The following is a 25443-nucleotide window of genomic DNA, read 5'->3' as shown; positions in this document are numbered from 1 at the left end:
TCCCTGTCCGCACACAAGTTTTTCTCCATAGCAATGCCCAAAAATACTACTTACTTAATCTATTAATGTTTTGAGTAAGCCAAACAAAATGGAAAACCATGATCGTAATAAATTGACATAATATCTCATTCTACATCGAATATTAGAATATTTGACAAAGCTTTCAGAAATTACAAATACATACTAGAAGAGCGTCACATACAATACATGAATATTTTTGCATCTAGGGACACATTTAAACTTCAATTATTATTTACAAGTTGTTTATGTGATATGCGTTCACAACTATCTTCAGTAGTCAGATACAAGCCTCAAGACACAATGTAAATCTAAACTTTAAAGTGAATAATCTTTTTTTTTTTTTTTTAATAAGTTCTCCAACTCTATGATTCACTTGGAAACATAAATCCTCTAATGGGAAAAAGTGGAGAAATTTGTCTGAATTGAAGGAAGGCTAAAGTCTAGACAATCTCAGTCTCGTTTTGTTTCATATGTTTCTAATTTTCTCAAAGACATAGCAGTATCAAAATAAAAGCTGCAAAGGGAACTAAGTGCTCTTTGTGACATAATGCATGTCAATTAAATATAGAAAACAATTATCAATAAATCTAATTTGGGAAAACATACAATTACATTTGCATCAATCTTCTTTGATTTATCTTATAATTGAAATGCGCATAAATTATCTCATAACTATGTCACAAAGATAGGGATGAATATTACATATAATCAACTCTTCCATGCCAAACACACTTATGGAGCCTCAACTCAGCTCTCACAACAGGGATAAGCTGGGAATGCTTCTAGTCAAAAGCAGATGTGATCCTTCAATAACTTTCTGAATCTCGGCTTACTGCTCAACTCAAGAACATACACCATTAGTGAAAACTCTTAGAATCCCACACCTTGAGATAGATTACAAATCACACACACCCAAATTACTCTTGCTCTAATCCCTATGAGGGTTATTGGCGTCTTCTAGTTCTGTGCATAAAAGGGACTAAACTCATTCTCCTCTCACCTAGATTATGCGATCTCATAAATGTTATCGAATCTCATTTCGGTAAATGTTGTTGTGGTTGTTATCAAATCTCTTTCTCCTATTTAAGCACTGAATTTCAACTAACAGAATATTGTGACCCAAAACTGTAAATATGCATATAAATTGCTATATCGTGCATGCTATTTGTTGTTGTTCTGTTCTCAGTTAGGACTCTAAACTGAGAATACCGATACACTTTATTGTTGTCCTGTGCTTAAGGTTTATTCAAATGTTACCATCAGAGACATTTGCCCACACTCTTAAATGAGGTTCTGGACCAAGCCCATAAACTCGAATTTAGAGTCAGAAGACTAAGGGCAGTCATGGTGCCGAAACTGAAGTGATCTCGGGGATAGTGGCTATTACGAGATAATGACAGAATGGGAGAGTAGAGGATGCACAGCAACAGTTTGACAGAATGCCTGAACGTAATGCTTCCTGGACCACGCTGATTGCAGGGTATGCCCAGAGTGGCTTTAGTTTTATGTTGAACCAGTTCTATTGCCGTAATTTGTTCAGAAATGAATTTGACTAGTATGAATATGTTTGGGTTCAATATTTGTACGGTGACTCTGCACATAAATTTGGAAAATCGATGTTGTTAATCAGGCAAAACTCTGATATTATTTAAATAATGTGATGTTCTGAACATTACAGAAAACGCACAATTGGGATGTAATATCCACGGCAATTGCAGAAGTTAATTGGCAATTCAAATTACAATGTTAAGAAATGCAGTAGAGCATTTCAATGATTTATGGAGGAGGCGTTAAATTGGGTTGAAGACTTCAACAGTACTTGGTGGTTTGTAATCGAATAAATTCGATTGGACAGTGATGAAGAATGTATCGATTTGGTAAATGAAGTTTTAATGTTCCAAATTTCATTTTCTATTAACATTATTCTAAATCCAGAATCATGGAAAGCTAAAAGCATTGGTAACACCATCCAAATTCTACCTGTGAGCCATTAGACAACGAATTAACATTTGAAATTGCAGAAAAAGACCACAAGCTAACGAGTCTGGAAAAGTTATTAAACGAAGGCGCTGAAAGATTACAATCTAGCAAAGTCTCAACAGCAGTATTGCAGTAGTCATATGAGGTTAACTGTAATGTTAATGTCAAGGTATGAAATTATGGCATTCAATTTTAAGAGCTGGTAAGCAGAATGGGATAGGGGCACTTATATATTTGATATTGGTTCATTTAAATTAAATGATGTGGCATTGTCTCATTGACTTCTGAGTATATGAAATCAGATACTGAAACCCATATATAAATGATTATGGAAATTATTCAAGAAGAAGAATTTGGGTTTAAAACCAGAATTAAAAGGGCTATTGTATTGAGGTTTGGTTGAGACAAAACTTTGTGCAATTTAATGTGAAATGGAAACCATATAGATAATGGCCAAGAGTGAGTGAAATGCCAAGTTTTTGATTGAATCCAACATATGTGAATGTAATTGTGGTAATGGATTTGAATTATGAGAGCATTCGAAATTGATGGGATTGATAGTTAAAATATGAATAAGGATGAAGGAAACTTCACATACAGTGATTTATTTTTATTGAGTTTTCATGAACCATGAAATATGTGAACAGGTGTTTGAGAAGCTTCCGCATGAAAATGATAAAATGTGAACTTGCCAGGAATTGAAAGGTACGCTTCCGCATATTAATTGAGATTGCGAGTGGTAGAAATTTGCCAGACATTGAGGTACTGATTGAGCATAGGCCGAGATGCATGTTCATATGCAATTGAAGAAAGATTCTGGGTATTTCAGGCTATTTTTTTTCAGGGGAGTTGCAATAAGAGATAAGACTCAAACTCTTGACATGAACTCATGTCCAGATACAATCTGCCGTATAACAAAGGAATGTAATAATACTAAAATTGTAAAGTCCACCTTGAGGTCTATAAAAGAACCCATAATAAGAGATGACTGAAACACAATACACATTGGCAAGCAACAAACCATAATTGGACCTCAGCTTAATGTGTCTTCACGTATTCTTGAATAACATTCAAACCCTCAGTTTCTTCACCATAGTCCTTAACAACAAGGCAAGAGCACCCAAAAACCTTGCGGGTTTTTCCCTCCGATTCAATCTTGCAAAGTCCTGCCCATTCACCCAATTTCTTTGCACTGGGCACATAAATCAAGTTCACATTGTGCTCAGCACACAGATATTGCTCTAATTTTGGGTAATCAGGTTGGTTGCAATCCTCTGCAAGGATGCACAGCTGAGCTGCATGTTTCTCAATGGCTTTAGCACCTTCGTGAAGACCTCGAGCAAGACCATCATGGGCCAATGATTTCTTTAATACAAGTTGCAAGGCAGTCAATATGTCCATAGGCTCACCAATTGCCGCAGTTGGCTTCTCTTCAATAATATCAGCATCTCCCCCGTCCACCATGGCTTCACCGGAAAAATCGTAAAGGGAACCACAAACACATACTCACTAAATAATGAAGGAGCAACTGGAGAGTCAAGAAGCCAAGCACATAAAATCTGGGTATTGCAGGCTATGCCAGCGTCAGTAAGGACTAAGGAGGGTATTAATGTACATTGAGATTCCATTGTAAGGGATACGATGGAATTCTGGGAATTAATTTTACAGTCGTTTTTTGCCAGAGATTCATATTATATTTAACAAGTTCTCTCATTGTCAAAATTCTTTGTGATACATAAGTTTTGGAAAATTGAATACTATCATGTCTGTGCAGGTTATTGCCTCTCGACCCAAAGATTTTGAGATCAGTCAGTAAATCACAAGCTTCCCAAATTCACATGACATGACGGAAGAAAAAAAAATGTCCCAAAAAAAAAGTTGAGAGCTCAGTGGCAGCAACGAATTTTGGTCAGGTACTTTAAATTGTTCATTTCCAGATGTCCGGTAGTTTTCATTTATAGATACTGAGTTCAGAAGGGTTTTTTCAGGTTAGAACCTCCCTCTCTCCTACATAATTTGGTGATGAAAAATCTGGACTTTAAAAATGAAACAACAAAATTTGAAAATGAAATCGAGATTTAAAAATGAAATTTCATACTTCTAATAACCCTAGATAGATTTAGTTTCAGTTTCACTCGTAATAAAACTTAGTAATTCTCTTCCCAAATTTATAATTTTTTTTATTCTTTTTTTTGATATCATATAATAACTGTTCTTTCCTAGGCCCAGTGTGTGAACTTGGCTCTGATACCAAGTGTAAGGACCACATCCAGACTTTATACATATCTTTTTTTTTTCTTTTTTAAATCACAGCAAAATGCAACTAGAAGAGAAACACATTAGGAATTTATTTCAAGAAACATATCATAACATTTACATACATTTAACTAAGACCAAAATAGTATTGCAACACATATGTATTGTTCACCAGAAGACGAGTCTCCGTTTGCTTTGTTGTTGCTAGTATTCCCTTGTTGTCGGTCACCTCCGTGAATGAATGGTGATGTACTTGATCCGAATGCGATGACCCACCGGTTAACCTCCCAGCCTACTCCTTGGGTACTCTTCTTCCCCGCGGACCCCCGAGCTGCAATGGGGTTGTACAATGGAGAATTACAATAGCTGGTAGAGGAGAGCACACCTTGGCTCAAGAGTCCCCTCTCTAAAATCGTCTACCTCACCAAACTCACTATAGGATCGTAATCACTGCTTTGACATCATCTCATCCATCCAACAATAGGGTTGTTGCCACATGGAGCTTCTCTACATTTATCTAAATTTAATTTTTTTTCTTATTTTAATTCACCTTCCTCTTTTCTTAATTAGGTTTAATTAGTTTAGGATTAATCTTTATCCTTACAATTATGTTCGTCTTTCCCCTTTTACCTAATTAAATCGCATAATCTACCTAGTATTTTCCAACATGGGAAGGGTAGAGTTTTTTAAGGTACTCTATTTTATTTCTTCCTATGATCCTCCTTATTCCAAGTTTTATTTTTGATTTAATTACATTGGTTTCTAATCATCATTTACCCTTAATGTAAATTTACCTAGTTTTCATTCCTTGCTTATATTTATTTATTATTATTTATTTTTAATGATTCCAAGGGTGCCAAGTTTGGTTGTGCCCTTCAAGAACTTCCCTAGAAGTTCCAAGGGTGCCACACCTAATAGTTTATTTGTGATGCCAAGGGTGCCAAGTTGGTCGTGCCCTTCAAGAAATTCCCCTGAAGTTCCAAGGGTGGCACACCACTTGCCCTTCAAGCATCTAGTGACTACGAGGGGAAAGTATAGTGCAATGTCATAGACCACTATCATCTCTTATGTTGCCTGCTATAGTGAGACTAATGGTGTCGGGGATCAAGGAATCCGCCTTGATGCGCGCTCCCCGGTAAAATCCTCATGAGCGACCCAACTTAGGACCTGCACTCATGGCATCGTGATCTTCAAGGCGAAGGTGTTTCAACCCTTCCAGCCCAAGTCACGGCGGGAGTGCTAGTGGGTGAGATCAGGGACTCTGTCCCACCCCTCCCATGTAGTTCCATCCACTTGTACAACCCCATCACCCATATGTGAGTCATTCGACCAAGCAACTAATCAGCGCCTGCAACTACTAACATATCATCAGAATACAGATAAACATATATAGCAAGTTTCAAAATTGACTTAGAAATTCAAAGATAAAATAATATAATTTTTCATCAAACCAGGTGTCTTTAACTCGTCATATGTGAGTGCCTCTGGTGGTTTCCTGCCATACTCAATAATCATCAGTAACAAGGTTTCTCAGTGTTATCCATTGTCATAATAACATTATCGCCATCACCTAGCCATTCACGTCATTGTTCATTGTGAACCAAAACTAATGCAAGTAGGTAACATAGGGGACACGTCCATCATGGCTAGCAACATCATAGCATTAGTGGAACCATACATATAGATCAAAGCTATTATCATTATAACATCAATAGAAAACATGTCTATCCTTTACTACTATCACCATCATGATATCAATAGAGAGTACACATAACAATTAATTATATCGCAATCATAATATTAATAGATAACATTCATAACAATCAAATTTATTAATAATAGATTCACGTTTTTGGATCCTCAACCTAAGTTCCCCAAAGAATAAAGTATCTAAGATAATGTCATATTAGGGTCAAGAAACTAGAGTGGGCACTACACCAGGTCCAATATCTAGGCTACATTATTGATGAGAAAGGTGTGCATGTGGATATGGCTAAGATACAAGTCATTTGGGATTTTTCAGCCTCGACCACTCTAATATGGCTTCGCAACTTTTCGGGCCTTGTTAATTTTTATTGAAGGTTCTTGTCGGGGTTCTCTCATATCACTTGTCATTTGAGTCAAGTTAATATGGGAAGGGATAAAGAAAAAATAAATTGGTCTGAGTCCCAATATAAGGAATTTGTTGAGTTGAAGCACCGCCTTTACTCTGCACTAGTACTCACATTACCTGACCTACAACAACCATTTGAAATCGAGACAGATGCCTCGGATTACTCCATAGTGCAGTCCTTACCAAACAAGGGCATCCGGTGGCCTATCACAATGATACATTCTTTGATACAATTCAGAAATACCCCACATATGATAAAGATATGTATTCATCATGTAGGCTTGTCAATAGTGGAAAAATTACATTATGGAGAAGGAGATAATCATACACATAGATCATTGACCTATTCATTTTATACAGACACAAGGGAAATTATAGAATGGCCACCATTAGAAATGTTCCACATACCCACAACAATTTCATTTAAAAATTAAGTAAAAGAAGCGTAACAACAATAATGTTGCAGATTGCCTCAGTTGACCACCAGTTGTGGCATTGAGCATGGTTCTTGACTCTTATGAGAATTAGACTTCTAGATGGTTGCAACTTTACCTCCAAGTCGCATTGTTGTGCCACCTGGGACACCTTTTTTTTCTTTCAAGCGAGCATGCCAAGATGATTTGGGAGGTGCACTACAATCAGGTTGTAGGACACTGGCATAGAAAATATAGTGGCATTTCTACAAAAGTACTTTTAATGGCCAAATCTATGACAAAATTTTGGAAAATATATTAGATCAAGCACTACCTGTGCCATAACCAAACCAACTATTAAGAAGCAAGGCCTGTACACTCCTTTACCTACTCCTAGCCATCCTTGGTAATCCATATCCATGGACTATATGTCTGGCCTTCCTTCTACCAAGCACGGTAACGACTATGTATTTGTGATCATTGCTAGATTTTCTAAGATGGCTATATTGATGGGTTGTAAGAAGAGCATCACAGTAGAAGACATTGTAAAACTCTTCTTCAAGCAAGTCTAGGTACATCTTGGCATCCCACAAACCATTATATCAAATTGGGATAGTAGGTTACTGAGTGCATTATGGTTGAGCTTATGGTTGTTGTTGGACACTAAGCTCACATATTTGACTGCATTCCATCCTTAGACTGATGGCCATATAGTGGTTGTCAACAGGATGATACTGCACATACTATGCATGTACAAATCCAAGCATCCACGAACATGGGATGAGATTATTCCCTATGTACAACACAACTATAACATAGCTCTCCATATCTTGATGACCTATTTCCAATTTCAAGTGGGCATATGATTTCAACCATTATGTAACATTGATGTTGCAATGTCTCTTGTGACTACACATATAGAATGTGCACATGTTCAATCTGAAGCTAATAATCCACCAGGTTTATTGAATGCATCCAACATATCGAATAGTAGGTTCATGACATCTTAGATAATGCCAATTCTAAGTACAAACAATGCCATGATCAACATCGGGTTCCACACAAGTTTTAAGTGGGTAACAAAATTTGGTTACATTTGCAGAAGGAATGCGTTATTGGAGCCCATTGAAAGCTTCAACCAATCTGATATGGGCCTTACACCATCACCAATGTTGCGGGAAACAATTCTTTTGATCTTAGAATTCCCCCATTCCCTGGTTTGCACCCAGTGTTCAATGTGGACTACCTGCGGCCATACTTTCCATCATCGTTGGACACATCAGACATTGTTGAGTAGATGACACCAACAAGGCTTGACCTAGAATACATTGAAGAAGACACGATTGATCTGATCATGGATAAAAATATTAAGAAAACTCACCAATAGAGGATCCAACTATATAAGGTTGTCAAATTTGGTAAGCTCATGCACCAAGGCAACTGACTCACCAGGGACTAAGTTCAACAAAAGTTTCCCCATCTCATGGAGGCACTTAATGCAATTGGGACCGTTGCTTCCTAAGGGGAAGGAATGATACACGTGGATATTGGTGGCCACCTTCCTATTCCAATTAGACCCCTAACACTATTTCCTTTCAATTTCCTAATTTCTAGCATAATTTACTATTTTTGGCAGTTTTTTGGGACCTGAACTTTTAGAGTTGTTTTGAGGCCCTAAACAATGTTTCTTTTGGAAAATCGGAAAACCAAAAGCTTACGACAATGGTTTTCACTCAAAATTTGTTTTCCTTGGATAAATATTTCTAACTAGGTATTGTCTGCGTCAAACACAGATCGTATGCGAAATTTATGACTCCGGGAAGTTGATTTACCAACTAACCCTAATGGGACCCGCAAACTTTTGTCGCTTCATCTCCTAGGGTTAAGTTTTTTTATGCTTAGGGTTTTCCATTGTTTCTCAATAATAAAAATTCTTTTGAGCCTCATTATAACATAGTTCAGAGGCATGTAGCCATCACATCTCTTCTCAGAGATAAGCTACCATTGCCCGAGCTAACTTATTTCCATTATGCATGTAAACATTTTTTAATATTTGTTATTAATTAATCGAAGTTCAATTTTCATTTTAGCTTTGTTTTTTTGTTTAAGAAAATGTGTGCCACTATAGTCAACCTTGTACTGTACATAGGAACATACAAAACAAAATCTCTCAAAAGCTATCATTTCTCATACTAGTGGAAGCCACAAGAGAAACAACAACATTATTAAGGGACTGTCATTACCCAAGAGAGAATACTTGTGTGTATGTATTTTAATGCTCGAAGAAGTTGGTACGGGAAGAATTGATAATGAATTTACTTAGAATATGATAAAATAGTTTGAGGAAATCTCAGAAGAATTCTACAACCAAATTCAACGACATGCACATTAGATTCCTGATTTTTGCAATGTGAGGTTCCAATAGACAATGGGAAATTAAAAGCTATTATAAAGTTTAAACTCTATTACATTATATTTTTCCAATATTGAATTACAGATGGCATTGCCAAGCTAAAATATAACTAAGATTCAAAAGAATTATAGATTGAACTATTAAACAACTTTTTTAGTAGGACTTCTAACTAAAATGAAGTGCATTTACCTACATATAATTCTACAAACAAAATGAATTTGATTATCTTGTATTTGGAGAAAATATAACATTCAACAGCATCAAGTATACCCTAGCAAAGATGCTAACTAGCTTAATTGTGTATACTAGTAAGGTTTGGCACAACAAAAAACCAAGACCAAACTTATTTGGCTATAAGCCACAATACTAAGTTATTTGTGTCCCTTTTTTAAATGGGAGATGATGAAGATGCAAAGGGAAGGGTTGCTTGTATTTTCATGTAAAATCTCAGTGACATATAGAAAGTATAAAAAAAGTAATAGCCATAGTACTCAGTTATTTGTGTCCCTTCTTTTAAATGGGAGATGACGAAGATGCAACGGGAAGGGTTGCTTGCATTTCGATGCAAAGTCTCAATGACATACAAAAAGTATAAAAAAAAGTACACTTACCTTATATAATTGTAGAGGTGTCATAAATGACTAAAAATTGGATTGTATGTAAACCATCCACGCATTTTAAATAATTTTTTTTGTATTTCTCCATTCAAATGAACATTTCAAAGTAATAGCCATGTCTGAATCTATAGGGAACAATCCACCATGTGCACTGTTAGGAAGGGAAATTTTCCCCTCTACAAAGTTTTAGCCAACACAAAATCCAACTCTAATTGTAGATATGTAATGATTATATAATAAGAGAGTAGCCGATCAAAGTTAAAATAAATAAATTATATTATATTAAAAAATAATTTGTAATGTTAAACTATGGACAACCTATAAAAAAAAATTGGTCAAACATAAATAATTGATAGTCAAACAAAAAATTGAATGTGTAATACTATGCCTACATGACACATATAATAAATAAATAATAGATAAATAATGGGCACTTGGGAAAATTTATAAATTTTATAACTTCTAAAAGAATTAAACCACTTTTCACTTTTTTAACTGATGATTAGATTATATAGTTTATATATTGTAAAAAATCATTTATAATTTCATATAAAATAATGAAAATAATCTAATAAGTTGACCAACTACTAGAACTATTTTGATAAATTTATTTATTAAATTAAATTTTAATTAACTTCGTATTTTCTCTTTTAATTGGGTCGAGGCTTTCCATATGGAAGAGATGTTGTAAGGTTATGTTATGTTATGTGATGTTATGTTATGTAAACATTTTGATATGGTCAAAATAAAATAAAATAAAAATAACACTGTTAAAAAAAATTATGCTTGTGTTTTTTTTATTATCAATTTTTGTTGAGTAATGGTAAATTTGAAATAAAAATAAAAATAACCCTATGCTAAATAAAATTTCTAGATTCTTATTTTTTTTAATTATTTTTTATTGGGTAGTTAAGGTAAACTTGACTTGGTCAACTTACCAGTAGTTTTTGAGCTCCCGGTTTATGAGAACCCATGGTATTCATGTACAATATAGCCCATTTAAAGGAGGTAATTAAACCAAGCTAAATCCAACATAAGTCTAGATCTACCAAGGCTGAGATGGAACAAATATTTTCATATTTTTTTGCATATTAAGATAATTTCATCCAAAAATATTTGGAAAAATATACGAGATATTAGTGCGATAACATTGTATTATTATATAAAAATAAAGTCTAGTTATTTATAATAATTATGTTGCTAGGCATGTTTCTTGAGGAATAGGATTTCTATAAGTATTTACCATCCATTTAATTTTTATGGCTATGCTAGTTTATTGGTAACTGATAAAATGTTTAATGTATAAAAATTGAGTCACATATTTTCTTAGATATAAATTTATATAATAAAAAAATTCTCTTCAATATATATATATATATATATATATATATATATATATATTACTCTTAAAAATTTATCTATCAATATATAATTTATATATATAATCATGTATATAATTTAATCAAAATATAAAGTTTATGGGTAGGATGTTTTGTTGTCCATATAAGTTTGCTATTATTACTAGATTGTGATTATAAATATCTTATCAGTAATATACTAGTTATTATTAATATAATCATTTTAAATACAAAATCTAGTCGTATATTTATTTAATGAATCTTGTCCTTTGAGGATTGTTTAAGTGGTATGTTTTTTTGCGACAAGATGTGACAAGGTCAAGGGGTATTTTGCCTTCCCCCGGTCAACTCTAAACATTGAGGCCTTCAACAATCTCATAGCCAATGCGTTTAAACACTAGAAGGTGAAGCCAACTCGCTTTGTCAACGAAGTCGAGGAAATTCCCAATGTGGAGGTCTACACCACCCATGTGAGATATGAGGATCTATCACTTATTGAGCATGGCCTAGTTGGTCAGCTCATGGGGTTCTAGCCTTCCCCATGTTCTATGAGGATTTGGGTGGAAAAAAATTGGAAGCCAATGATCAAGGGTTTTGTCTTGTCTTCTTTTTATGGGAATATTTTTTTACCTTCTTTGAAAATAAGGCAGATCAGAACTTGATTTTCCAAAGTGGGTCATATTTTATGGATCCTCAAGGGTTATATCTAGATCGTCAGAGTCCACATTTTAATCCTGAAAGTAATGTGTCAGCAACTATTCTCATTTTGGTGAAGATTCCTTTCTGTCCTCTGCATTTTTGGAATGACATTGCCTTCAGAAGCAATGGTAATGCCTTATGAAAATATATTAATCAAGCCAAGCCTCATGGGTGTTTATTTGCCTATGCATGATCTGTGTGGGAGTGGATATAGATAAGAGACTTCTAACAACCATAAATATAAACTTGGATAATTATTCTCACATCCAATAGGTGGACTACAATCAACTTCCATTTAAAAACAAGGTGTGTCATGAATATGTCCATTATCAGAGAAGTTGTAAAAAACATATGAGCAATAGAGCAATGTCAAGGATGGGGTACCAATAGTAGCAAGCCAAAATAATAGGAGCTATAGCAAGGAAAAAAGATAACTATCCTAGGCAACCTAATCATAATGAAAACAAAGGGAAAGGGTATGATTCCCTAGAAAAATTTGGCCCAGTAAATGGAGAAGTAACTAGCAAAATAAACTGGAAGAAAGAGAGTAGTAAGAGTTATGAGGCATTGAATATGATGAATGGAGAAGGAAAAGTCCCAAACAATAATCCTCCATCCCCATAGGGAATTAACCCCAAACCAGAAACTGATCCAATAATGGAATGAAGTAATGAGAACATTCCACACCTAGAGGATGACCCAATCCCTACACAACTTGAGTAGGAGTCTTCTTCAAATGATGACAAGTTCCTTTCTCCTAGAAATATTAAGTTTAGGCCTAAATTTGTTATCTTTATATATGAGAAATAAAAGGAAGAGAAGGAAAATAGCAGGATCAACTTCATATGAAGGTTGGAAGGAAGACAAATCGAGATATGTAAGTAGAGATAGCCGAAAAAAACAAAGAATTGGGCACCACGTTTTTTTTGGACCCAAAACTAAAAGGGTATAAGAACACTAGGAAAGGAGGAAACTTAGCCCCTTCATAAGGAGGCCCTTCACAAAGGGATACTCACGCTAGTAGTAAATAATGAAGGTTATCTCCTAGAATTGTAAGGGATTAGGGTAAAAAAAAGTGGAACATGTGAAATACCTAATAAATAAGGAAAAACCCTTAGTCCTCCTACTTAAGGAGACTAAAATGGGAGATCAAGAGATCCTTCAAAAGAAGCATAAAATAGAACATGGTAGCGGGATCTTCTCCATGAGCTCCCATGGGGCTTTTGGTGGAGTTTTCACATTATGGGCTCAAGATTCGCTAAAACTATTGGACCAATGATCACCCACTCATTGTAAAGCAACATAGCTCCTACATATCCCTTCAAATCAAGTGTGTTCTATTGTCAATCTATACATGTCGGTCCATTTCCAAGAAAAATAAAAGTGTTGGGCTTCTCTTTAGATCTTGGAGACTCCCCTTTTGGTTCAAAGTGTATTTTTGGAGGATATTTTAACACTACTTGCATAAATTGGAGAAGAAAGGTGGACTTTAGTAAGGTATCAATTTCAATAAATTATGGAAGACTTCATGTAAATCCTAAACTTTTTGGATGTTAAACCAATCTCTAACAAGTTTACTTAGATTAATAGGAGAACCTGCCTAGGCCATATAACCACCAATTTGGGGTGCTTTATAAATTTTGATATTTTTCTGACAAAAACTATCATGGTATCCTCACACATTCTCCCTTGGAATATTTATGACCACCACTCGATTAAGCTAAAAATTTCAGAGGATGAGGATTATATCCATTTACTGTTTCACTATAATGCACTTTGGCATCAAAAAGAAGGTTTTAGTGACTTTTTAATTTTTTTTGGAGAGTCTGGGTTCCAAGAAATTCGATTTCAATATGGGAGAAGAGGATAAAGCACCTCAAGGAAGCCTTGAAGTAGTGAACCCATGAACAAAGGATGGGAGGGAATTTTGTTATAAGAGCACATCAAATGGGAATGGAGTCCCTCCAATAAAAAACAGAGGGAGTTCCAATACTTATGAGATGCTAACCAGGGAAAAGGAAGAATTTGGAGCCTTTCATAATGTTTTGAAAGAAAAGGAAGAAGAATGGAGACTAAAATCCAGGAGGCTATGAATATTAAGTAAAAGATATGAATTCAAAAAAAAATCATAATCAAGCACGACACAAGACATGCAAATATAACATCAAGGAACTAGTGGTCAAAGGTAATAAAATTTTGAGGTTTCAACAAATCGGAGACGATCCATTCTGCCCCTATGTTGAGTTGTACAATGACATTGGTCCCACTAGTGTTGAGGTAGAACAATAAATGATAGAACATGTCCTTGAAATTATTTCTCATGCATAAAATTTAATGCTCATGAAGGAAATTTCATAGGAATAAATCCAAAAGGTGGTGTTCTCATTTAATCTGGACAAAGATCTTGGAATGGATGATTTTTTTGCTCACTTTTGTCATCAATTTTGGGAGGTAATTAAATATGAATTTTTTAGAATGATTGGTTACTCATTTAAACCCAATTGCATGGGTGGAGGAATCAATCTTTCTTTTCTAGTGTTGGTCCAAAAGGAAGTAAATCCCTCTTCTTTTTCTAGGTTTAGGCCAATATCATTGTGTAATGTTTCCTATAAAGTCATTTCAAATATTTTTACCTCAAGATTGAAATTTCTTCTCCCAAAATTACCTTTTGAGAACTAGGGTGAAGTTTTGCATAAAAGACAAATATTTGATAATATTATATTAGTCCAGAAATAAAATCATTGTAATTAAGAAATAGGAGACCAAGGCATGATCATCAATATTGATTTAGATAATTATTTTACTTGTTTAGGCATGATTATTTATTCAAGGTTGTGTCAAAATTTGGCTTTGATGAAAGGTTTATATATTGGGTTTCCCTATGCATTAAATCACCATGAATTTTGTAACTGCCCCTCCCCACATTTACCTTCTTTTACAAGCCCTACAAGTAAATGTGAAGTTGAATGATGCTATGACATGACCTGACCTCCAATTTTCCAGTTAAGGAAGTGGGGCCTACAAATTGAACACTTACTGGTATCCTACAGGAACTAAATATAACTCAAGAGCTAAACAACCACCCCAAGTGATTAAGCCCTGAGCTAGAACCCTTCTTCATTGACCTAAAACCCAAACTGCAAGCACAACAAGGCAAGAGTGTGCTTATGAGGCCCCAACCACACGAACAAGACTACTTCCATGCAATTATGACCTAAACCCTCAAGTTTAAAGCCAACGATTCCGACATTTGAGCCACCTTTCCAAGCTAGCCCCTAGACGACTGCCTATAACTTCCTGCAACTTTCCATAATCATAATTTACATGACGAAAATGCAAAAAATTCAAACTCGAGAAAGAACTTGACCTAGACTGCCTAAAACATGATAGACAAATCATCAAACATATGGTAAACATGTGAGTTACAAGTCATGAATGTATATCTATTCATAAATCTATCAATTTTATCTGAAAATCACCAAGAAGGTCTAATTCCCTCTCAAGTAGTTTCAACATCACTTGTTAGCCCATGCATTCATCAACCATTCAAATACTTTTCAAAACATGAAAAACAGCCATAACTAGAACACATCATACCGCTATGTATATAAACAACATGTAACCATAATATTAACCATGACAAAATAGTCATCAAATCAACATAATAACGAGTACAAGTTTTGATAGATTTCATTAGGAAAATAACTCTTATTAATTTATGAAAATGCCAACCAAGTCAGGGACTTCCACTTACCACCCGACCATATATTGGTTTAAACCAAATATTTCTTTCATCCAATCACCCCCATGTCATATGCCAAAGCATGAATGTGGGATATCATGGGATAAACCAAAACACAATTAATTAGGGACTCCAGAGGTTAAACCACATCCACACTCAAGCTACGCAATCTCACCTAAATGAGCCCTGAGATCACAAAACCAAACAAGGCTTCAATACATCATAATTTATTCACCATACCTTAAGGAATTTTCCTATCTCCACCCACTTGTTAAGAGATTCCCAGAGAAAACCATATCCACCCAAAACCCTTGGGACTTTTCTTGAGACCACCTCACCTATTTTAAAAACATTCTGGAAATCCAAATATTAACCGAGAATAAATCCCATCACACCATGGTTATCCAGGAAATGGAAAGGAAAGGTTGAAACTATTATCACTCCGTAATTTTTGAGGTTGCGAAAAAAATCATAGAGGTAACCATAGAACCACTTTAGAAACTAGGAATCTAACCCTTCCAGTTTCAAAGAGGTATCTCTCTTTATGATTTAGCTTTGTTTTACTGAAGGTATTAGGCTAGCTATTAAGTTTAGGGTTCAATTTTTTGTGTTTTTAGGTTGAAACTGGGAAGAAAGACCTTTGGGAAAATGGAGTCACAAGTTTGGGATGATCAAATACAAATTTTATAGGCTAAACTTACATGGCAGGTTAGGAAAATTCATTGGATCCTTTAATATATATGGTGTGAAGGAGAGGAAAATATTTAGAGATCCAATTAAAAAACAGAGCAGTTAAGAATTTTGATTTTAATCTTGAGTGTAGAAAATAAAAATTATTCTTAAGCTTGATACAGAGTGTACATTCAAACAAATTATTTTCTTTATCTTCTTAGAATAATTCAAATTTTAGAATCACATATGAGAATAAAAAGAAAACAAATTGACAAAGAGAGATGCACTTCACCAATAAAAATGACACAACAATCCTGTAATGATTGTTATGTATTACTGAAAATCTGATCAATGGTGGCTTTGTGAGCTGCTTTACAATCCAAGTCATTTTCTTCAAACAAGTCCCAACACCTATTACTTCAATTGATGAAGTATTTCCACAAATTCTTCGCAAAATAACTTGATTCAAAATATCAAGATTTATTACAAATATCTTAAAATTGTTTACTAAAATATAGGACATTCATAACTAATGAATCTTCTTGGCACTATCTTTGATAATTTCTTGGGGTAAGGAAAAACAATTCGAATTTGATAGAAAGTCTTATTTTATGAGGTGGCATCCAAGTCACTAATTGTCCATGAGTTGTTTCCTCATGAAATTATGAAAAATAGGGTCTAGTGATCCATTTGAATATCTCAACCATGATATGTGGGAAACAAATGAGAGAGGCTTTTTTATATGAAGATGTTACAAACACAAACATTTTTCAGTTTTTTAAAGTTCATTTCCAACTATTCGGAAACCGCATTTGAAAAATGTGGCTTAAAACATCAAAATTCTGAAAAATATACCTTCCAAGATTCATTCAAATCTGCCAAACCATAATATATGTTAGAAACATGAGAGAGGATTTTTTAAATGGGTCCATTATGGAAAAAAACCTCTTTCTATTTTGAGAAATTCATTCTCATTTGTTTGAAAACCATGCTCGCAATAACTATGTTGTATATGAAAAACATAGTTTTAGCTGATTATCTTTTCAACTCGGTGCGAACTATAATTGGCATATCCTCTGGGAAATCAATGGTTGAGGAGTTGTCTCCTCAATCAACTACTTTGTAGAAAATCCAGTCCTCAATCTAGCCCTCGGCCTATGTAGAAATTGTGCTTCTTCTTCTGCCACTTGGATCTTGCCTTTCCCTTTACTAGCTGCTCTCTTACCCCTCATTGGTTCCTTCACTGTCTATTCAGCCTTAGGTTCTTTGTCATGTGCTTCCATTGAAGAAATGTCTGCATGAGCCAACAGACCTAAGGTTGAAAAGAAACCATCCCAAAACATCTTCCTTCTCCCTAACTCATGCAAAACCAACATTTTGATCAGTGCAAAGTGGAATAAGTTAGGAAAGTGTTTCTCTCCTTTAGATTGAACCCTTTCTACCATGTTGCCCAATATTTTGAATAGGTAATATGGTAAGTTCAGGTTCCTCTTACAAGTGAAGTGCATAAGCAACCTAATGTGATACTGATATACCTTGTTGAAGTGGCCTTCACATGTAAAATATCTTTGTATTACCTTTAGCAATTGACTGTAGTGATTCAACAAGTAGCTTATTGCAAATGTGTGTCATATTTGTCCTTGTATTGAGGTTTTACAAACTCTTTAAAATAAGATGCATCTAACTCCTTGCCTTTAAACCAACTCTCATCCTGTAAATGAATCTCTGTAGCTTGAGAAATAGTTTCTTTAGACATTATAAACTCTAGATCACCAATTTGACCTTGTCACCCTTAAAGTTTAGGGAAAACATGCTAGCAAGTTGGAAATGATGGCCATGTGTTTGAACTTTCTCACAAAATGATATGCACCCTGTCCTTTCAAATTCCACTCTGATTGCAGGGTCAGAGTTCACCATTTCCAAGCTCCTAGGCTCAACATGAACTACCTCCCCTCCCTTTGCTTTACCTCTGCTCCCTAGACTTTTCATCTGGATTTTTGAAAAACTATAGCACAGAATTTTCAAATATGTTTTCATGGCACTCACCAAGTCTGTGGAGGACAGGTTAAATAACAACGCATTGGATAATGGAAAGGATGAAAGCATGATGTAAAGAGGTGACTAATAGGGTTTTCAGAAGAGTCAAATGACTTTAGCTTTTGGTGCCCTAACAACCGTTTTGAAATTCCATGTATTTGCAAAGGAATCATGTCAGTTAACATAATTTTTGACATATGACTATACATAGACACACTTTCGACTTCATACTAACTGACACATAAACCCTCAGCACTTCAAAACATCTCAAATATAGACTAATCAACAGGCATGTTTGCGCAACGATTGTGAAAAAAATGCACACAAACTTTACCAATCATTGTCTAACTGATTTTTAAAGGGAAAACTATGATTGGAAGAGTACGTTTCTACCTATGGCAACAAGAAAACTCAATTGGAACTAGTGGGATACCTCTGCGAGGAGATTGAAGCGGTTGCGCAACAGTTGTGCAATGACCTTGTAACTTGAAACTTTGTGTAGCTGTTGTGCAACAAACTTCTCCAAATTGAAAAATAAACTAATGTTGACCCTTTGCCAAGCTGATTTTGGCTTTGTGCTATGCAAACTGTTGAATTTTCTCAGAGAAGAGAATGAACTATAAATTGGAGAGAAAATGAGGGCAATATGAACATAAATTTGGAAATGTGTGCCTCATATGTTTTGTTTGGTCATGGGTATAAAATTTGGGTAAATGTTTATTATGACCATGAAATATGAATGATCGTAATGAGTTGTGGAGGGACGTAGTAGCAATGATGATGAGAGGTAAGTTAAAAAGGGGTGTGTGCATGTGATGCTCAATTTAAATGAAGGGGGTCTATGGAAGAGAGTATATGGAAGGAGTATATAAAAGGGGATCATGAATTATGAATGGTGGAATGGGGGCAATGATCGACACCATTAACAACATTCCCGCAAAACTTTAATTAATGAAACCTGACTTGTGATACATACCCTTTGAACCCTAAATGACTATATATGAGAAAATTACCTTATGACCTTCTCATAGACTCAAACTCTCTCAAATTCAATCTTGTCTTTAAGGACCCTCTATGAAAAACTTATAGTGACCTTAGACAATGATTCTTTAGACTATGACATCAATAGTTCATAGGCTAAACAACTATACAAAATCCCAAAATGAATAAAAGAGGCAAAGGCATTTGATCCCTAAACCCTAGGATCCTAACAAATATCCTCTACTATTTCTTGATAACAAAAAGGTTCCCCATCATCACAACCAAATAAATAGATGAAATAAAATTAGTATGCCTTTTAAAAGGATTTATCTCCTGCATAAATCTTCTTGATGTTGGTTATGGAATTTCCACATTTTTTTCAATATCTTCAACATCTACAACTTCTTTATCATATGAATGTTTTTTGCTTCATTTTGTCTATCAATGGTTTAGTATCCAACCAAATGGTTTAATAATATGACTTCCTTCTTTAAAATTCTATCTACATTGCTTTCCAAATATACAATGTTTGCATAAAATTCAAATTCAAATATTTTATATTTGGAAGTAATTTACAATTTATCATTACATGTGTCACTTTATCTCTCATATGTTGCAACCATTGATATTCTAAATGAATATGTTCATTCACCTTATAAAATACCATCGTTGCTTCATTTATTTATGTACTTCATTCCAACTTGTAAAGGTTTCCAGTGTTTTTATACTTCATATCCACCAAAGCTTGATGTTCCACCTTAACTTGTAAAATTGTAACCTCCAGAATCCAAAGCTCTTAAAGAAATTAAATTCTTATTCAGTTCAGGGACATGTCTAACCTATATTAATGTCCTTATAATACCATAAAACATTTTAATTTTTATGCTTCTAACCCCAAATTTGTTATAAGAAACATTATTTCCCATAAGAAAAATTCCACCATCAACACCTTAACATGAAGGAAACCAATTTCTATGTGGACACATGTGATAGTAAGCATTGCAGTCTAATAACTAGTCTTCATATTATTGAGAGATTACAAATATATGAATTTTCATCAACCATTCCTAGAATTTGTTCAACTAGATGTGCCTCCTTTTTGGAGTCTTCCTTGGATTCCTACTACTCTTTTAACAATCCTTCTTGAGATACCCTAACTTATTACAATACTAACATGTTAGTTTACTCTTGTTGCATTTTGAATTTAACTGAGATGCACTTATCTACTTCTCTCTATTTTCTTTGGATTGACCTCTAGCCACCATTGCTTATGGTGTAAAGGTTTCAATACTAGATTTTCTCTACACTTCCTCAATCAATAATGTTTGAAAAACATAATCGTATTCAAGAGTATTTATTGTACTAAATATAATGGAAGTGAGTAAATGATTCTGCGATTCAGGAAATGAACACAATAATGTAAATTTCTTCTCCATCAATTTTAACATCCATACTAGTCAACTAGTATATAAGAGTGTTAAAACATTAAAATGATCTGCAATTTTTGTACCCTCTTTTGTTTGTAGACTGTACAATTACATCTTCAAGTAGATTTGGTTTGTTGAGGACTTCATCATATAAAGGATTTCCATTTTGCTACATAAGTTTGTTTTTATTACTTCTCCAATAACATTAAACCATACATCATTTGCAAGATATAACCAAATTGTGCTAAGGGCCCTGGCATCCAGGTGTCCCCACTCTTAATTGTTTATATTTGGAGGTTTCCTCCTCTTTCCATCTAATGCCTCATGCAATATTGCACTAACAAATATCACATTTTCACCTTCCCTAATTCAAAGTCATGTTTAAAATTAAATTCTTTCACCTCTAATTTGGTATTTGTCACCTTCACCATTTACACACACACTCTCCCTCTAAATCATTTTTTATGAAGTTGTCGATTTGAAAATATGGAATAAAAATATATGTATACCAAAGAAAAAAAACCTCGTGGTCTTCATCAAAATTTTCTTAGATTTTTTTATATCTCCACTAAAATAAAATATATATTTTTCACCTTTAAAAAAAGGTATATATATATATATATATATATATATATATATATATATATATATATATACTAGCCAAGGTTTACATTTGCAATGGTGATTAGGGTTGTTCGCTCCATGAGGTGTGAATTTTTCTTCCAACAAAACTTGGAAAGGTCTTGAATCCAACTCCACGATCCTTTTCTTTGCAAAACTAACTTCTTCTTGTCATGATTGATTTCTTTGTGGATCAATCTTTCACTAGCATCAACTTGCTTCAAAAATATACAATGGATAGGGTTTCATTGTTGAAAAATGCAACAAGAAATTCTCAGTTTGATTTTTCCTTGATTAAATTGAGAACGTTCAAATTTCCACATCAACAATTAACTTGTGTGACATAGCTTGTGTCACCTAGTTTACTCAGTAAATTCGAGTTGGAGGAATTAGAGTTCAGTTACGCATGTGCGATTGTTAATTTGTAGTAATCAAGGTCAGTTATCTAAGGTTTTTTTCAATTAAAATAGTTCCAAATGTTGGAGGAACTAGTGAAGGGTTAGTTAAGAAGTGGGACTTTAGTCAAACTCGGTGATCATCCAGTTAACTGATCAATCAACCCAAAATAGCTAGTGCATGTAGAGAATTTGTGTTCCCAAGGCTTGGTGGAGATTCCAAGGCAGTGTAACATCAGTTGTAGGCTAGTCTTAAGTGTACAAGTGTTGCATGAAATCATATGATCATCCAAATGGAATTGCGCAATCAATTTGAGGAATTTCCTAAATAATAGAGACCTAATTAATCAAAGGAAAAACACAAGGAAATAGGATCTCAAGCAGAGGCAGAAATTGACTAATTTTAGGTTAGAGATTCTCAATGAGTAGAGGGATAGGTTATGCACTTGCAGGTTGTGCTCAGGTGAGAAAATCAATTTTAATACATCTTTATGCATTTGATTAATGCAAGAGAGCATTGGGGTATTTAGCAAATTGTTTTCCCCAAAGGAAAACACTTGTTGCACATGTGTGATTTCTTATTGCATGTCTGAGATGTTTTTCTCTAAATTGTGAATTAATGTCCGCAGAGCATTGGAATAGGTTTATGTCTTGTGATTTTGATTAAAACTTCATGAGCGACTACAAATCCACATCGTAATTTCTACATGGCCACATTCTCCTCCCACATCTACCCAAGAAACCAGCCAGCCGGGGTAAACATGCGACAAGAGGCCACTATTATATGATTTGACCTCCTAATTCATATTAAGGAAGTGGAACTGAAGGAAACACACCATACAAACATTCCACATCAACTACAGGACCCTCAAGAACCAATCCAATAATTTAGACAACTTTCCTTGGGGTCCCACTAAACTTTTGGACAACTTAAGCCTCAGTCACTTTGATGCTATAGACATGAGGGCGACCAGAAACCCAAATTCTCTCTCACAGGCTTGCTTGCCAGCAACCAAAGACCAAATTTGTCAATGCTATGCCAGTGACTCTGGGATTTGAGCCACTTTTCCAGGCCCACCGCCCATAATTGATCCATCTCTTCAAATCAGTAAAATAACATGGAAATGATAGTACTAAAGCAAATACTTGTTCAAGACCTTGACTAGACCCCTACTAGCCATGACATGCATTTCGTCAAACATATCACGAATATGTAATCTACATGTGTAATTAACAGTACTGAGCATAAGGGTCTCATACTTAGTTTAGAATCGCTAAGAACCATTGATGCCTCAACACATCAACTTCCATTCCATCCATTAGGTCATAGATACATTGATCATTCAATTACAAGTAAAAACATGATGAGAATCACACATGGTTGTTGTCATAAAACACATACATAACCAACATAATAGCAGCAGAAATGCTCATGAAAGTACAACCATATAAACCACATATAATCCATAAATATTCTCATAGAAATAAAAGGAGAAATAACCTTTCATTAATGATGCAAAATCCAAAACCAAGATAGGACTTCCACGTTCCACCCGACCATAGAATAGCTGAGCCAAATCTCTCTTTAACCATTCACCCCCATGCCATATTCCAAGCATGAATGTGGGATATTATAGAACTCATAAATAAAAACTCATCTAGGGATTCTAGAGCTCATCCACCTCAACCCATCAAACAGTGATTCCACCTCACGGTCGGACATCACAAAACCATAATCAGATTGGTATCCATCCAAGCCTTTGAGGGCTTCCAAAGAATTTGTTCCAACCAAGGCTTCCAGGACTAGTAACTCAACCCACAACTATCACCAAGCTTCCAAAGAATTTGTCCAACAAAGGCTTCCAAGACTAGTAACTCAACCCAAGCTGTTACAGGGCTTCCAGAGCGTTTGTCCAACCAAGGCTTCCAGGAAATAATAAATCAACCTAAGCTAAGGAATTATAAGAACCAACCAAAAAAACAATGAAATTAAACCCACAATCACCATGGCTATCTAGGAAATGGCAAGGCTAGGTAATCCACTATCAACCCTGGCCATCCTCCATGTCAATGACAGATCAAAACCAAAAAACCACATGCATGTGCCATGCATGCAAAAACTAGTGAAGGAAACATACATGCAACTTAGTACCTGCAAGAAAATCTGATGTAGGTGTTGATCCTGATGCCTTCTAGCACTTTCCTACTCTTCCTTTTCCTTCTTACTCCAAAAATCCAAGTATGCCACACCCACCAAGAGTGGTCCAAGAAAACTCTAAGTCCCCAAGAGTATGAGAGAGAGAGAGAGAGAGATAAAGAGAGATCTCCAAAACTAAACTGACAAAGGTTACCAACTGATCCTTAGAAGCCTTTTTATGAGTGAGGCCTCTATTTCCTTCATTTTCCATTATTTTTCCCTCATTTTCCTCCTCACATGCAACCTATGACCTTTCACCTCCTTTTTCTCCCAATTTCCATTATTTTCATAAATAAATGTGCCAAAAATGCCATTTTTCCTTTCTAAAGCCTTAGCCATTGCCTTTACCAATTTCCTTAACCATAAACATTCACAAGTGATCCCCATCACTAGGATTTTGCCCGACATTCATCTTGGAATAAATGCCCCATCATATGTGGTTATTTTTTTGCCTTTATTTACTTTTATTACATGGAATTTTCACTAGGGATATTACTTTTTTTGTTCTAAATAGTGAATTAATGTTCGCAAAATGGTAGAATAGGTTTGTGTCTTGTATTTTTTCCAATTAAAACTTCATGAGTGACTGCAAATCCACATCGTAATTTCTACATGGTATCAAAGCAGGATTCACAATAGAGCAAGAATTTCGAAGTTGTTTCTCACGAGGCTCGAATTTGAAGCTCAATGTAGTGGGATTTCTTCAGAGTTGAGAAGATGGCCTTCAATGCACTAAGGCTGAAGTATGCCTTAGAAGGAACCTCTAATTTTTTTGCATGGAAGGATCGCATGGAGGCGATATTGGATGACAATGGATTGCTAGAATATATCAAGAAAGATGTTACAAAACCACAAACATTTGATGCCCAGAACCTTGCTCAGTGGAAGGAAGATGTAGCTAAGGTGAGGATAATAATCTTGGAGGGAGTACAGGATCACATTGTCTCAAATATTCATGAAAAAAAAATTTGTTCACAATGAGGAAAGCACTAACAGAATTGTTCGATAATAATAGTGACCACAAGAAGATGGCACTCAAGGATAAACTTTGAAGTATCAAGATGCAAAAGAATGACACAATTCTGCAATATCCGAGCAAGTTTACGCAATGTCGTGATGAACTTGGTGGGGTCAGTGTTAATGTCCCTGAGGAAGACTTGGTAAACCTAGCCCTTCTAGGCCTTCCCAAAAGCTAGCATAACTATCAAGATATAGTGAATGGGAGAGAGAAACTACCAAATTGGGAGCGCTTATGGTCCGATTTGGTAAAGAAGAAATAAGGTGAAATACCATAGATGGTACTTCATCCAAGGGCAAGGATGAAGAAAACTTTGCATTGGTTAGAAAGAAAAAGAAGAGAAAAGGGAAGAAATTTCAATCCAAACTAGAATCCAATCAAGGGGGAAATAAGAGATGTTTTTCAAAAATTAAATGCTTCCATTGTCATGAATTCAAGCACTATGCCACGAAGTGTCCACACAAAAAGGAAAGAAAGAAGGCC

At 34.9% G+C, this 25443-nt stretch overlaps 1 pseudogene; it reads right to left on the bottom strand.

The window, feature by feature from the left end:
- Positions 1 to 2906: 2906 nt before the first annotated feature.
- Positions 2907 to 3465, bottom strand: LOC149148357 (small ribosomal subunit protein eS12 pseudogene; annotated as a pseudogene).
- Between the last annotated feature and the right edge of the window lie 21978 nt (positions 3466 to 25443).

This window comes from Pinus tabuliformis, chromosome 9 (genome assembly GCF_031772625.1).
Source record: "Pinus tabuliformis cultivar Carrire ecotype Pingquan chromosome 9, CPIR1, whole genome shotgun sequence".
NCBI classification, from domain to species: domain Eukaryota; kingdom Viridiplantae; phylum Streptophyta; class Pinopsida; order Pinales; family Pinaceae; genus Pinus; species Pinus tabuliformis.
Note: the sequence above shows the minus strand (reverse complement) of the source record. Positions and strands in the feature narration are given on the sequence as shown.